Here is a 14,981-nt window from a genome sequence, read left to right as displayed (position 1 = left end):
CCCTGTTCTCCTCTCTCCCCTGTTCTCTCTCTCCTCTGTTCGCTCTCTCCCCTGTTCTCTCTCTCCTCTGTTCTCTCTCTCCTCTGTTCTCTCTCTGTTCTCCTCTCTCCTGTTCTCTCTCTCTCTCTGTTCTCCTCTCTCCTGTTCTCTCTCCCCTGTTCTCTCTCTCCCCTGTTCTCTCTCTCCTCTGTTCTCTCTCTCCTCTGTTCTCTCTCTCCCCTGTTCTCTCTCTCCTCTGTTATCTCTCTCCTCTGTTCTCATCTCTCCCCTGTTCTCTCTCTCCTCTGTTCTCTCTCTCCTCTGTTCTCTCTCTCCTCTGTTCTCTCTCTCCCCTGTTCTCTCTCTCCTCTGTTCTCTCTCTCCTCTGTTCTCTCTCTGTTCTCTCTCTCCAGTTCTCTCTCCCCTGTTCTCTCTCTCCCCTGTTCTCCTCTCTCCCCTGTTCTCTCTCTCCTCTGTTCTCTCTCTCCCCTGTTCTCTCTCTCCTCTGTTCTCTCTCTCCTCTGTTCTCTCTCTCCTCTGTTCTCTCTCTCCTCTGTTCTCTCTTTGTTCTCCTCTCTCCTGTTCTCTCTCTCTCTTTTCTCCTCTCTCCTGTTCTCTCTCTCTTGTTCCCTCTCTCCTCTGTTCTCTCTCCCCTGTTCTCTCTCTCCCCTGTTCTCTCTCTCCCCTGTTCTCTCTCTCCCCTGTTCTCCCTCTCCCCTGTTCTCTCTCTCCCCTGTTCTCTCTCTCCCCTGTTCTCTCTCTCCCCTGTTCTCTCTCTCCCCTGTTCTCTCTCTCCCTGTTCTCTCTCTCCCTGTTCTCCTCTCTCCCCTGTTCTCTCTCTCCTCTGTTCTCCTCTCTCCTCTGTTCTCTCTCTCCTGTTCTCTCTCTCCTCTGTTCTCTCTCTCTGTTCTCCTCTCTCCTGTTCTCTCTCTCTCTCTCTGTTCTCCTCTCCCCTGTTCTCTCTCTCCCCTGTTCTCTCTCCCCTGTTCTCCTCTCTCCTGTTCTCCTCTCTCCTGTTCTCCTCTCTCCTGTTCTGCTCTCTCCTCTGTTCTCTCTCTCCTCTCCTCTCCTCTGTTCTCCTCTTCTCTCCTGTTCTCTCTCTCCTGTTCTCTTTCTCCTGTTCTCTCTCTCCTGTTCTGCTCTCTCCTGTTCTCTCTCTCCTCTGTTCTCCTCTCTCCTCTGTTCTCCTCTCTCCTGTTCTCTCTCTCCTGTTCTCTCTCTCCCCTGTTCTCTCTCTCCCCTGTTCTCTCTCTCCCCTGTTCTCTCTCTCCTCTGTTCTCTCTCTCCCCTGTTCTCTCTCTCCTCTGTTCTCTCTCTCCCCTGTTCTCTCTCTCCTCTGTTCTCTCTCTCCCCTGTTCTCTCTCTCCTCTGTTCTCCTCTCTCCCCTGTTCTCCTCTCTCCCCTGTTCTCCTCTCTCCCCTGTTCTCTCTCTCCTCTGTTCTCTCTCTCCCCTGTTCTCTCTCTCCTCTGTTCTCTCTCTGTTCTCCTCTCTCCTGTTCTCTCTCTCTCTCTGTTCTCTCTCCCCTGTTCTCTCTCTCCCCTGTTCTCTCTCTCCTCTGTTCTCTCTCTCCTCTGTTCTCTCTCTCCCCTGTTCTCTCTATCCTCTGTTCTCTCTCTCCTCTGTTCTCTCTCTCCCCTGTTCTCTCTCTCCTCTGTTATCTCTCTCCCCTGTTCTCCTCTGTTCTCCTCTCTCCCCCGTTCTCTCTCTCCTCTGTTCTCTCTCTCCCCTGTTCTTCTCTCTCCTCTGTTCTCCTCTCTCCTCTGTTCTCATCTCTCCCCTGTTCTCTCTCTCCTCTGTTCTCTCTCTCCTCTGTTCTCTCTCTCCTCTGTTCTCTCTCTCCTTTGTTCTCTCTCTCCCCTGTTCTCTCTCTCCTCTGTTCTCTCTCTCCTCTGTTCTCTCTCTCCCCTGTTCTCTCTCTCCTCTGTTCTCCTCTCTCCTCTGTTCTCCTCTCTCCTGTTCTCTCTTCCCTGTTCTCTCTCTCCTCTGTTCTCTCTCTCCCCTGTTCTCTCTCTCCTCTGTTCTCTCTCTCCCCTGTTCTCTCTCTCCTCTGTTCTCTCTCTCCCCTGTTCTCTCTCTCCTCTGTTCTCTCTCTCCTCTGTTCTCCTCTCTCCCCTGTTCTCCTCTCTCCCCTGTTCTCTCTCTCCTCTGTTCTCTCTCTCCCCTGTTCTCTCTCTCCTCTGTTCTCTCTCCCCTCTGTTCTCTCTCTCCTCTGTTCTCTCTCTGTTCTCCTCTCTCCTGTTCTCTCTCTCTCTCTGTTCTCTCTCCCCTGTTCTCTCTCTCCTCTGTTCTCTCTCTCCTCTGTTCTCTCTCTCCCCTGTTCTCTCTCTCCTCTGTTATCTCTCTCCCCTGTTCTCCTCTGTTCTCCTCTCTCCCCCGTTCTCTCTCTCCTCTGTTCTCTCTCTCCCCTGTTCTCCTCTCTCCTCTGTTCTCCTCTCTCCTCTGTTCTCATCTCTCCCCTGTTCTCTCTCTCCTCTGTTCTCTCTCTCCTCTGTTCTCTCTCTCCTCTGTTATCTCTCTCCCCTGTTCTCCTCTGTTCTCCTCTCTCCCCCCGTTCTCTCTCTCCTCTGTTCTCTCTCTCCCCTGTTCTCCTCTCTCCTCTGTTCTCCTCTCTCCTCTGTTCTCATCTCTCCCCTGTTCTCTCTCTCCTCTGTTCTCTCTCTCCTCTGTTCTCTCTCTCCTCTGTTCTCTCTCTCCCCTGTTCTCTCTCTCCTCTGTTCTCTCTCTCCTCTGTTCTCTCTCTCCTCTGTTCTCTCTCTGTTCTCCTCTCTCCTGTTCTCTCTCCAGTTCTCTCTCCCCTGTTCTCTCTCTCCCCTGTTCTCTCTCTCCCCGGTTCTCTCTCTCCCCTGTTCTCCTCTCTCCCCTGTTCTCTCTCTCCTCTATTCTCTCTCTCCCCTGTTCTCTCTCTCTCTCCTCTGTTCTCTCTCTCCTCTGTTCTCTCTCTCCTCTGTTCTCTCTCTCCTCTGTTCTCTCTCTTCTCTCCTCTCTCCTGTTCTCTCTCTCTCTGTTCTCCTCTCTCCTGTTCTCTCTCTCTTGTTCCCTCTCTCCTCTGTTCTCTCTCCCCTGTTCTCTCTCTCCCCTGTTCTCTCTCTCCCCTGTTCTCTCTCTCCCCTGTTCTCTCTCTCCTCTGTTCTCTCTCTCTCTGTTCTCCTCTCTCCTCTGTTCTCTCTCTCCTGTTCTCTCTCTCCTCTGTTCTCTCTCTCTGTTCTCCTCTCTCCTGTTCTCTCTCTCTCTCTCTGTTCTCCTCTCCCCTGTTCTCTCTCTCCCCTGTTCTCTCTCCCCTGTTCTCCTCTCTCCTGTTCTCCTCTCTCCTGTTCTGCTCTCTCCTCTGTTCTCTCTCTCTCCTCTCCTCTCCTCTGTTCTCCTCTTCTCTCCTGTTCTCTCTCTCCTCTGTTCTGCTCTCTCCTGTTCTCTCTCTCCTGTTCTCTCTCTCCTGTTCTGCTCTCTCCTGTTCTCTCTCTCCTCTGTTCTCCTCTCTCCTCTGTTCTCCTCTCTCCTCTGTTCTCCTCTCTCCTGTTCTCTCTCTCCTGTTCTCTCTCTCCTCTGTTCTCTCTCTCTCTCTGTTCTCCTCTCTCCTGTTCTCTCTCTCCTGTTCTCTCTCTCCTCTGTTCTCTCTCTCTCTCTGTTCTCCTCTCTCCTGTTCTCTCTCCCCTGTTCTCTCTCTCCCCTGTTCTCCTCTCTCCCCTGTTCTCTCTCTCCTCTGTTCTCCTCTCTCCCCTGTTCTCTCTCTCCCCTGTTCTCTCTCTCCTCTGTTCTCCTCTCTCTGTTCTCCTCTATCCTGTTCTCTCTCTCCTGTTCTCTCTCCCCCCTGTTCTCTCTCTCCCCTGTTCTCCTCTCTCCCCTGTTCTCCTCTCTCCCCTGTTCTCCTCTCTCCTCTGTTCTCTCTCTCTCTGTTCTCCTCTCTCCTCTGTTCTCACTCTCCTGTTCTCTCTCTCCTCTGTTCTCACTCTCCTGTTCTCTCTCTCTGTTCTCCTCTCTCCTCTGTTCTCTCTCTCTCTCTCTCTCTGTTCTCCTCTCTCCTGTTCTCTCTCCCTGTTCCCTCTCTCCCCTGTTCTCTCTCTCCCCTGTTCTCTCTCTCTCTCTGTTCTCCTCTCTCCTGTTCTCCTCTCTCCTGTTCTCCTCTCTCATGTTCTGCTCTCTCCTCTGTTCTCTCTCCTCTCCTCTCCTCTGTTCTCCTCTTCTCTCCTGTTCTCTCTCTCCTCTGTTCTGCTCTCTCCTGTTCTCTCTCTCCTGTTCTCTCTCTCCTGTTCTGCTCTCTCCTGTTCTCTCTCTCCTCTGTTCTCCTCTCTCCTCTGTTCTCTCTCTCCTGTTCTCTCTCTCCTCTGTTCTCCTCTCTCCTGTTCTCCTCTCTCCTGTTCTCTCTCTCCTCTGTTCTGTTCTCTCCTCTGTTCTTCTCTCCTCTGTTCTGTTCTCTCCTCTGTTCTCCTCTCCTGTTCTCTCTCTCCTCTGTTCTCCTCTCTCCTGTTCTCATCTCTCCTCTGTTCTCTCTCTCCTCTGTTCTGCTCTCTCCTCTCCTCTCCTCTGTTCTCCTCTTCTCTCCTCTCCTCTTCTCTCCTCTGTTCTCTCTCTCCTGTTCTCTCTCTCCTCTGTTCTGCTCTCTCCTGTTCTCTCTCTCCTCTGTTCTGCTCTCTCCTGTTCTCTCTCTCCTGTTCTCTCTCTCCTCTGTTCTGCTCTCTCCTGTTCTCTCTCTCCTCTGTTCTCCTCTCTCCTGTTCTCCTCTCTCCTCTGTTCTCCTCTCTCCTGTTCTCCTCTCTCCTCTGTTCTCCTCTCTCCTCTGTTCTCCTCTCTCCTGTTCTCTCTCTCCTCTGTTCTGTTCTCTCTCCTGTTCTCCTCTCTCCTCTGTTCTCCTCTCTCCTGTTCTCCTCTCTCCTGTTCTCCTCTCTCCTGTTCTCCTCTCTCCTCTGTTCTCCTCTCTCCTGTTCTCCTCTCTCCTCTGTTCTCTCCTCTCTCTCTCCTGTTCTCTCTCTCCTCTGTTCTTCTCTTCTCTCCTCTCCTCTACTGTGTGTCCTGTGTGTTCTCTCTGCTCACACCGCTCTACTCTGCTCTCCCTAAAGTAGACATGGAGTTTTCTATTGATGGCCTGTCACTGGGCTGGCCAGTTAGTCACAACAAGGCTAGCTATCTACTACTTATTTATAGGTTTCTATAGCAGCCAAAGTAGCCATCAACTGCAAGAGAACCCTGCATTTTAGAATGGGTCAATGGTGAAGGTCCATAAAGATGGAGGAATTCAGATATGACATCATTGTCTTTAGCACTACCCACAGAGTTCTTAAACTACAGCGTGCCACATGGTTCAATGTGTCAGTAAATCAGCACAATCTGCTTTTTTCGTTTGTTCAAATTGTCGCCGTCTTGGAGCTAGAATTGTGATCATGTATACTGTGCTAATGCCAATAAGAAATAAAGAGTGCTGTAGATATACGGGGAACTTAGCAAATTAGCCATTTATGGTAAGAACATTGGGGCACCTTTGCCATTGGCCAATAGGAGTGATAATTATGACTGATTTGATGAGGGAGCCTAGTTCTCTCTCGTTCGCAGTCTCTTAGCCTGTAGCACTGTCCAGGTTTTCCTGTGTTTACTCCGTGACTGGTCAGTTGGTCAATATCAATATGATTTTATATTTCAATATGAGGTTGGGGGTCAATTCCATTTTAAATTCTGTCAATTTCAGGAAGTAAAACTGAAATTCCAATTTTCCTCGTAATTAAATGATCCGCTATGATAATGCACTATTCCAGTCTTCCTCTTTATTTTTAGACGGATCAGATGGTGGGTTGCTAGGCAGACTCTCCAGTCCACTACCTCAATATCTAGTCCAGCGGAGCGGAGAGCGTTTAATAGAAGTGATTTGAAATGCTCCCTGCTCCTTCCCTGGCCTCTCCGGCCAACTGGCTCTGTGATTGAATTGAGTCCTCTCCTCGCTCTGCTCTGCTCCCCTGTCGGTCCAGTGTGATTTGGGAATTAGGTCTGGTTCCCTGGTGTCCTCCCTGATCTGGTCTGTGAGAGCCGGAATTCTTACTGGTTGGTAGGTGATCAAATACTTATGTCATGCAATAAAATGCAAATTAATTACTTAAAAATCATACAATGTGATTTTCTGGATTTTTGTTTTAGATTCCGTCTCTCACAGTTGAAGTGTACCTATGATAAAAATTACAGACCTCTACATGCTTTGTAAGTAGGAAAACCTGCAAAATCGGCAGTGTATTAAATACTTGTTCTCCCCACTGTATGTTATATTTGAGATTCTTCAAAGTAGCCACCCTTTGCCTTGATGACAGCTTTGCACACTCTTGGCATTCTCTCAACCAGCTTCATGAGGTAGTCACCTGTAATGCATTTCAATTAACAGGTGTGCCTTGTTAAAATTTTATTTGTGGGATTTCTTTCCTTCTTAATGTGTTTGAGCCAATCAGTTGTGTTGTGGCAAGGTAGGGGTGGTATAAAGAAGATAGCCCTATTTGGTAAAAGACCAAGTCCAAATTATGGCAAGAACAGCTCAAATAAGCAAAGAGAAACGACAGCTCATTACTTTAAGACATGAAGGTCAGTCAATACGGAAAATGTCAAGAACTTTTAAAGTTTCTTCAAGTGCAGTCACAAAAACCATCAAGCGCTATGATGAAACTGGCTCTCATGAGGACCGCCACAGGAAAGGAAGACCCAGAGTTACCTCTGCTGCAGAGGATAAGTTCATTAGAGTTAACTGCACCTCAGATTGAAGCCCAAATAAATGCTTCACAGAGTTCAAGTAACAGACACATCTCAACATCAGCTGTTCAGAGGAGACTGCATGAATCAGGCCTTCATGGTCGAATTGTTGCAAAGAAACCACTACTAAAGGACACCAATAATAAGAAGAGACTTGCTTGGGCCAAGAAACACAAGCAATGGACATTAGACCTGTGGAAATCTGTCCTTTGGTCTGATAATTCCAAATGTGAGATTTTTGGTTCCAACCACCGTGTCTTTGTGAGACGCAGAGTAGGTGAACGGATGATCTCTGCATGTGTGGTTCCCACCGTGATTTATTTATAATTCAAGGCACTCTTAACCAGCATGGCTACCACAGCATTCTGCAGCGATACGCCATCCCATCTGGTTTGTGCTTAGTGGCACTATCATTTGTTTTTCAACAGGACAATGACCCAACACCTCCAGGCTGTGTAAGGGCTATTTGACCAAGAAGGAGAGCGATGGAGTGCTGCATCAGATGACCTGGTCTCCACAATCACCCGACCTCAAGTTGGACCGCATAGTGAAGGAAAAGCAGCCAACAAGTGCTCAGCATATGTGACTTGTTTCAGGAAACTAGGCATATGTCATGGGTCACTACTACACAGGAGAGCCATTTAATCGTAAACTTTTTGGGGGGATCAAAATGTGTTTTTTTGGTAGAAATGCCTTCTGGAACATGTGAACTTTCATGTGCCTTAATAACAAACTTGTATGCCATCTGTAAATATGAATAAAGTTGTTAAATTACGAGCTTAGTTGGTTAAGCCACAGGAAAAAGACAGCAACCTTCCCACTAGCCATGATTGGCTGGGATAACGAGTGGGCTAGACATGCCGAGAGAGGAGTTTGGATTGGTCTGCCGTATAGCACGCTTCTGTCTATTTGAGCTGGTCAGTATGTGTAGGTAATCCTGTCTAACGCAGCTTTTTAAAAAATATATCATGTAGTGGAGCTGCATAAGTGTTGCTCTCCACTTTCTGGAGGATCGAGTTTTGAAATCAGTGGAATTAAGAGTATATATGCTAAAAGATGGAGAAAACACCTGTCTCCGGATTACCTCTTCAAACTAAGGGCAACCATGGCATCCGTGACAGAGAGACTCGTCCATCATGCATGATGATGTATACGAGTAAGATAGTCTAGCTAGCTACATTTTCAGATATTACATGTTTCTAATTTTGACAAAGTGGTTTCATTTCAAGTTAAAGTGTACTGTTAGCTAGCTAGCTAATGTTACGTGTATGATCTTATTCGTATCTCAGAGCCATTTGCTTGCTAACATTGAACCTGGTTGGTTAGCTACCTGCAGATTCATGCAGGGTAGTAACGTCATGAGTTGGGATTATGGTTCATTGTTTACCTAGCTAGCTAGCTACATGTCTTAACAGAAGACTCAACTATGCAAGTAACCATTTCAGGTGCATTCGTAAATTCAGTCTGAGTATGCCAGAGCGCAGAATAACTGATGACTTTACGAACGCACAACACCCGTTGAATATGGCCGGTGTCAGTAAGTGTCGGCAAAAAAAGCGTAATTAAATTGTTGCTAGCAGCACAGTTCCAGTCACCAATGCTCTGGATAACATGTTTTCATTAAATGAGAGAACACCCCACTGACCATTTTACTCACCTAGCAGAACTGGTTAGGCTGTTTTCATGTTATCCAGAGGTAAACAATGAACCATAATCCCAATTTTGTGTCTGGAAGTAGCTAGCAAGCTAGCCAATGTTAACAAGTTAGCTTGGGTGCTTGACTGCTGTTGTGAGGTCAGAACACTTGGATCAAACCCTACTCATCAGCTCCGAGAGCGAAACGAGATGGGTGGGGCTAAAGCTTAAGAGGGTCTGAACGATGCTGAATGGGTGTAGACAAAGAAGAGCTCTTCAGTAGGTACCAAAACATTCAAAGGCCATTTTCTCAAAGTGAGATTACAAGTTTATCAGCTTTCAAAGCAGAATTACTTTTCCATTGTTCCCTTAAATGCAGTGTATGATATACCATTTTGTAGCTCTGTGTCTCTGCTTTTATCCAATGTAAAAAAAAAAAAAACACAATTTCAAATGTTGCTACATAAGACCGAATCAAGGTGGTCGGTCACATGTGGGAACTCCTTCAAGACTGTTGGAAAAGCATTCCAGGTGGAGCCGGTTGAGAGAATGCCAAGAGTGTGCAAAGCTGTCATCAAGGCAAAGGGTGGCTACTTTGAAGAATCTCAAATATAAAATATATTTTGATTTGTTTAACACTTTTTTTGGTTACTACATGATTCCATATGTGTTATTTCATAGTTTTGATGTCTTCACTATTATTCTACAATGTAGAAAATAGTAAAAATAAAGAAAAACCCTTGAATGAGTAGGTGTGTCCAAACCTTTGACAGGTACTGTACTTCATTGTTTGAAACCTGAACGTTTTACTTCATATTATGAGCCATGTCTTACCTTGCTTCAAAGTAGCCTTTAGCCAAAATCAGACCATATCCGTGGAAGCAATTATTGAATTGAATTGTCCAGTAGCCAAAGGCACAATCCTAATCATATTACCAACCCATACTAGTTCTTGCATATTTGATCTCCCCTCTTTCTAAATTTCTAACGGATATCTTCATCTCTGTCACATGAAACCACTCGCATGTGCGGTGCCCTTTGACAACGGTACGTTCCTGTTAATTGCACGATGGAACGAACATTCGCTCGTAGCCTACTGCCTTGTGTGCATTGCTGCGCTTATAATATGAAGCGATAATAGTTGGTCGACGTTTTTAAGCTACGTTCTGATCTGTTGCTTCACTCATTGCTTTTGAAAAAACAAAACATTTATGTAGCCTAGGCCACACCCGTCGCTATGGGCGGGCCATAGACTGAGGTCTAGGCCTATTGGTTGTATTCATTTGGGATCTATCGTCCCAGAACTGTCCCAGAGTCTGTTAGCTATAGGCTATTTCTTTCTCGTCAAGCTGACCAATAGAATAGCTAAATGTTTCCACTATGGGGGATAGATAGCACAGTGGTTCCTCATTTAAAAGTTGAGTAAAACAGCAGTATAGCATGTGGTATGCTTCGGTTTGTCATGGCGCTTGCCATTTAATGCTCATTTTAACCACATCTACTACGTCATTTGACCGCGTCAGTTTGAGATTATGCATGTTTTTATTCCAAGAAAATGACTATCTAAAACAAGTCCTTCGAAATGGAAATATATGGCGAGAATATTCTATCAAGTATTTGTTAAAGGGCCTATCGACGGTCATTTCATTCTCCTTCCAGGAAATTGTGGCGCCATACAACGTGACCCGAGAAGTTTTTAATTTTACCGGCCGTTTGAGACATTTACCGGACCCATATGCATTGGGTGAAAAACCCATTAGGGCATCCACCCATACGCAGAATGACAGAATGTTATTTAGATGATGGTAATGCGTCTTAAGTCTTGAGTTAGAAATGTAAAAACTTTAGAGGACTTAAGCATCAAATACATTGCAAGTTTGGGGGCGGCAGGTAGCTTAGTGGTTAATAGCGTTGTGCCAGTAACCGAAAGGTCGCTGGTTCTAATCTCCCGAGCCGACTAGGTGAAAAATCTGTCTGTGCCCTTGAGCAAGGCACTTAACCCTAATTGCTCCTGTAAGTCGCTCTGGATAACAGCGTCTGCGAAATGACTAAAAATGTAAATGTGTTTGCCCTTTTTTAGATGATGGTAATGCGTCTTAACAGAACTTGCAGCTCCTGTCTGTGATATTGAGTTAGAAATGTTAGAAATGTAAAACTGAAGCATCGAATACGTTGCAAGTTTGCCCTTTTTTGGCCATTAGGCTACCCTTTACAATAGGACTCAACTCTGACTGACCGCAGAATCTATCGGTAGCTTTAAACTGTGGCACAAATTGGGGGATTTTTCACACCTAGCCGAGTTGTTAGATAATCCTTTTGTAAATTAATGGAGGTGTGAGAGTTTGTCAAAGAGTTTCTCTCTCTTCTCTCACTAGAGTCCTGCAAAATCAGCAGGAGGGTTGTCCCGGAGTTGAGAGTAGAACTTGGGATAAATCTAATTGTTCAATTACACTTAACAGGTGGACTGACAAATTTTAGAAAAATAAGAAACTTGTGCCTTACATTCCATTACATAAACAAAGAGTGGGTGCTCATTTAGAGGGTGCTATCCTCCATGAAGTGGGACAGTTCCCACCTCAAAACTGCAGATAACACAAGGCCAGCTACTGTGAAAGAATACTTGTTGATCTTGTTGATTTCCTCTATCGCTTCAAAGAGGCCACACTCTCCTTGGAGGACAGCAAACAGCCTACTCTTCACCTGGTCATGGTGTGGAGACAAAGGATAAAGTGTCACCTACAGCTGGAGTTGTGATATCAGAGAGGAGAAGCCAGCGGTCAGCAGGCACGGTGGATGACAACCCTTTCCTGCACAGCAATTTGAAGAAATCCGAGTGATGGACTGTTTTTTGAAGTTATTCTTTTGGTAGCTTTATTTGATGGCTAATTCAGGCTTTCGTTCAAGTGATGAATGGATTGCTTTTGCTAATTAAATTGGCTATTTTGCCTAATTTTATTGTTTTAGTAGCTTTATTTGTTTCTAATTCAGGCTTTCGTCCATAGACCAGGCCATTGGTAAAGGTTTGAGTATGCCTGTACTAAATAAAAGTAGGATTTTTTCAGCCTATAGTCGATTCTGGGAATTGTTTAAGTTTAAATTACACTATTTTATTATCTAAACAATATTGATTATTTGTCAGCTAAAGGCTTTCATTAGGACAGTAGAAGGCTCTTTCAAAGGGATTTGAGTTGTCAATGTGCCGCATTGCATTGTGAAAATAATTGAGGAACCACTGTAGATTGACATAGGCTAGTGATTTTGCTGTTCGTTACACGTCTTGTTGGCAGAGGGAAAGTAACGTTATTCTAACATCTTCAAAGTGTGCATCAGAATTCGGTAAGAAGCACCGCACATCGTCGCATCCTTGAATTGCATGTCCTGTTAATATGAATTACCATAATCTAAATGTGATTTCTGTCATTCTGAGAACTGTGGGTGGACGCCTTAATCAGGTTACGCACCCAATGCATATGGGTCTGGTACATTTCTCAAATGTCTGGTCAATTCAAATGCTGCCGGTCAGATGTCTGGCACAACGTTTTCTGGAAGCCCTGGTGTGCGTGTGTGGTTGATGGAGAGAGTCCGACATATGTCCGTCCTCTGTGCATTTGACCCTGCAGCTCTAAACCCTGGTTAATGGGTTCTGAGAGAAAAGGAGAGCGAGCCCTTGTTACCCCCCAGTGTGTGTACGCCTACAGAAATAGATTAAACCCCTGCAGCTTCAGCTATGACAGAATGGGGGGGAGATTTTCTGCTCCCCTCTTCCTGATCTGGCCCTGACTGGGCTCAGAGGTCATCTGCTGGAGTCCATCTGCTGCCTAGTTGTGTCCTGAGGGGGAGGGAGGGAGGGAGAGAGAGTTGGGTGGACAGGGTTAGGGGAAGATGGAGGTGGACAGGGTTAGGGGAAGATGGAGGTAGACAGGGTTAGGGGAAGATGGAGGTGGACAGGGTTAGGGGAAGATGGAGGTGGACAGGGTTAGGGGAAGATGGAGGTGGACAGGGTTAGGGGAAGATGGAGGTGGACAGGGTTAGGGGAAGATGAGGGTGGACAGGGTTAGGGGAAGATGGAGGTGGACAGGGTTAGGGGAAGATGGAGGTGGACAGGGTTAGGGGAAGATGGAGGTGGACAGGGTTAGGGGAAGACGGAGGTGGACAGGGTTAGGGGAAGATGGAGGTGGAGGTGGACAGGGTTAGGGGAAGATGGAGGTGGACAGGGTTAGGGGAAGATGGAGGTGGACAGGGTTAGGGGAAGATGGAGGTGGACAGGGTTAGGGGAAGATGGAGGTGGACAGGGTTAGGGGAAGATGGAGGTGGACAGGGTTAGGGGAAGATGAGGGTGGACAGGGTTAGGGGAAGATGGGGGTGGATAGGGTTAGGGGAAGATGGAGGTGGACAGGGTTAGGGGAAGATGGAGGTGGACAGGGTTAGGGGAAGATGGAGGTGGACAGGGTTAGGGGAAGATGGAGGTGGACAGGGTTAGGGGAAGATGGAGGTGGACAGGGTTAGGGGAAGATGGGGGTGGACAGGGTTAGGGGAAGATGGAGGTGGATAGGGTTAGGGGGAAGATGGAGGTGGACAGGGTTAGGGGAAGATGGAGGTGGACAGGGTTAGGGGAAGATGGAGGTGGACAGGGTTAGGGGAAGATGGAGGTGGACAGGGTTAGGGGATGGAGGTGGACAGGGTTAGGGAAGATGGAGGTGGACAGGGTTAGGGGAAGATGGAGGTGGACAGGGTTAGGGGAAGATGGAGGTGGACAGGGTTAGGGGAAGATGGAGGTGGACAGGGTTAGGGGAAGATGGAGGTGGACAGGGTTAGGGGGAAGATGGAGGTGGACAGGGTTAGGGGAAGATGGGGGTGGACAGGGTTAGGGGAAGATGGAGGTGGACAGGGTTAGGGGAAGATGGAGGTGGACAGGGTTAGGGGAAGATGGGGGTGGGAAAGTTCCCTTTGCCTTGTAGTTGTAGCAGCCGTTATCCTGTAGAGGGCAGCATTCCTCCACCAAAACCACAGCAACACGGCTGCCTCTAGAAATCTCTTATCATAAAAAAGCAGTTCATAGAGAAAGCCTAATTAAGCTTCACTGATCAGAGCATATCAGTACTGCTGCTGCAGGATGCATTGTCCAGGGATATTTGTGCAATTTATTTTCTGTGTGTGTGTGTGTGTGTCACAGGTGCAAGTGCGGTGTGTCCCCATCAGCCACTATAAAGGCTAATCACTGAACAGGGAAGCTGTGAGCTGGGCTGGGGCACACACACACTGTAATTGTTAGGGCGGAGGTGTAGCTTGATTATAGCTTCCTCCAGTAGCCAGCACCAGCAGAGGAAAGTTCCAGTGACACACACACACACACACACACACACACACACACACACTGGCGTCTCACGGCTGCCTGGAAAAGCAGACATCTGTCGGAAAACAATTGAGCAAGGCGTACGGTCTGTGGCTTTGATTCGCTGTTCCCTCATCAAACGGACAGTGAAATTGATGGTTCGACCGCCAGTAGGACGAAGTAGCAGGGCTGTGCGCCGCTTCCCTCTGCTCTCTGCCGCCGCGCCGGTGTCAGGAGTCACTTCCCTCCTGGTGAAGTCAGCCCACAGGGTCCCTTATAACACACTGGTGCTCCTATGAGCTAAGGCTCTCTCTCTCTCACTTCTCCCTCCACCTTTGGCTTTGTAACTTGTTATCGGGAGGTGTAAACTAGTTAGCCTGTTAACCATGTGTTTGTGTCCTCTTCTGTCCTGTAGCAGATATCTCCAGCCTGCTGTACGCTGTTAGGTCTCCCTCCCTCCCTCCCTCCCCTGTCCTGAAGCAGATATCTCCAGCCTGCTGTACGCTGTTTGGTCTCCCCCCCTCCCCTCTACTCCTGGCCCAGCCTTACTCTGTTCTGCTCTGTGATCACTGAGGCATACACAACAGCGCCCATTGAAGCCCCTTAACTGCCATTGAGCACGGTGACAATGCTGACCCTCAGTGTGCTAATTGTCAGAGATAGACCTTACTGTGATGTCTATTGAATGCTCCCTCCCGGACAGAGCAGATGCAGGATAGGGAGGGAGGAGGGGGGGTTAGGGGGTCGTGTGAGTGGGCTAGGGGACGCAGCAGCCTCTTTCTCCCCCTCTCTCTGTCTCTCCCTTTCTCTCTCTGTCTGTCTCTCTGTCCCTCTCTGTGTGTGTCTGTCTGTCTCTCTCTCTCTCTCTCTCCCAGTAGAAAGGAGGACAGTAATGTTCTGAGGGTCCAGTCATTGCAAACCTGGCTCATTTCTATGTAAACATCCTTACCAATGCAAAGAGTGTAGTGCAGGGGCCTTCAAATTGAATTACAATTGAATAGGGATTAGCATGTTTGCACATGAGACTTGCTGTGGTTAGATGAAGTGAAAGGCTTGGGGACATTGGAGGTGAAATATTCCAGGTGGTTACAGACCGGGATGGACCATGAGACCGACTGGGGAGTGGGGAACTTTGCTCCCGAATCCAGACACAGGGAATGGAAGGGAAACATGTTGAGATTGATGGACTGTCAGTCAAAGAGTTTAGGAACATGCACATATCCAGTTTGATGAAAAAATACCTCAATAGCATAGCATAGCATAGCATAGCACAGCAACCTTATACTGTATTTTCAATATAACAAATGTGGTAGATTTGAA

General features: G+C 47.4%; 1 pseudogene; it reads left to right on the top strand.

Moving 5' to 3' along the window:
• The window catches only part of LOC121574507, a 501,964-nt pseudogene that overhangs the window by 81,613 nt on the left and 405,370 nt on the right, over window positions 1-14,981 (top strand).

This window comes from Coregonus clupeaformis, chromosome 9 (genome assembly GCF_020615455.1).
Source record: "Coregonus clupeaformis isolate EN_2021a chromosome 9, ASM2061545v1, whole genome shotgun sequence".
In the NCBI taxonomy this organism is placed as follows: Eukaryota; Metazoa; Chordata; class Actinopteri; order Salmoniformes; family Salmonidae; genus Coregonus; species Coregonus clupeaformis.
This window is presented reverse-complemented; position numbering and strand designations above follow the sequence as displayed.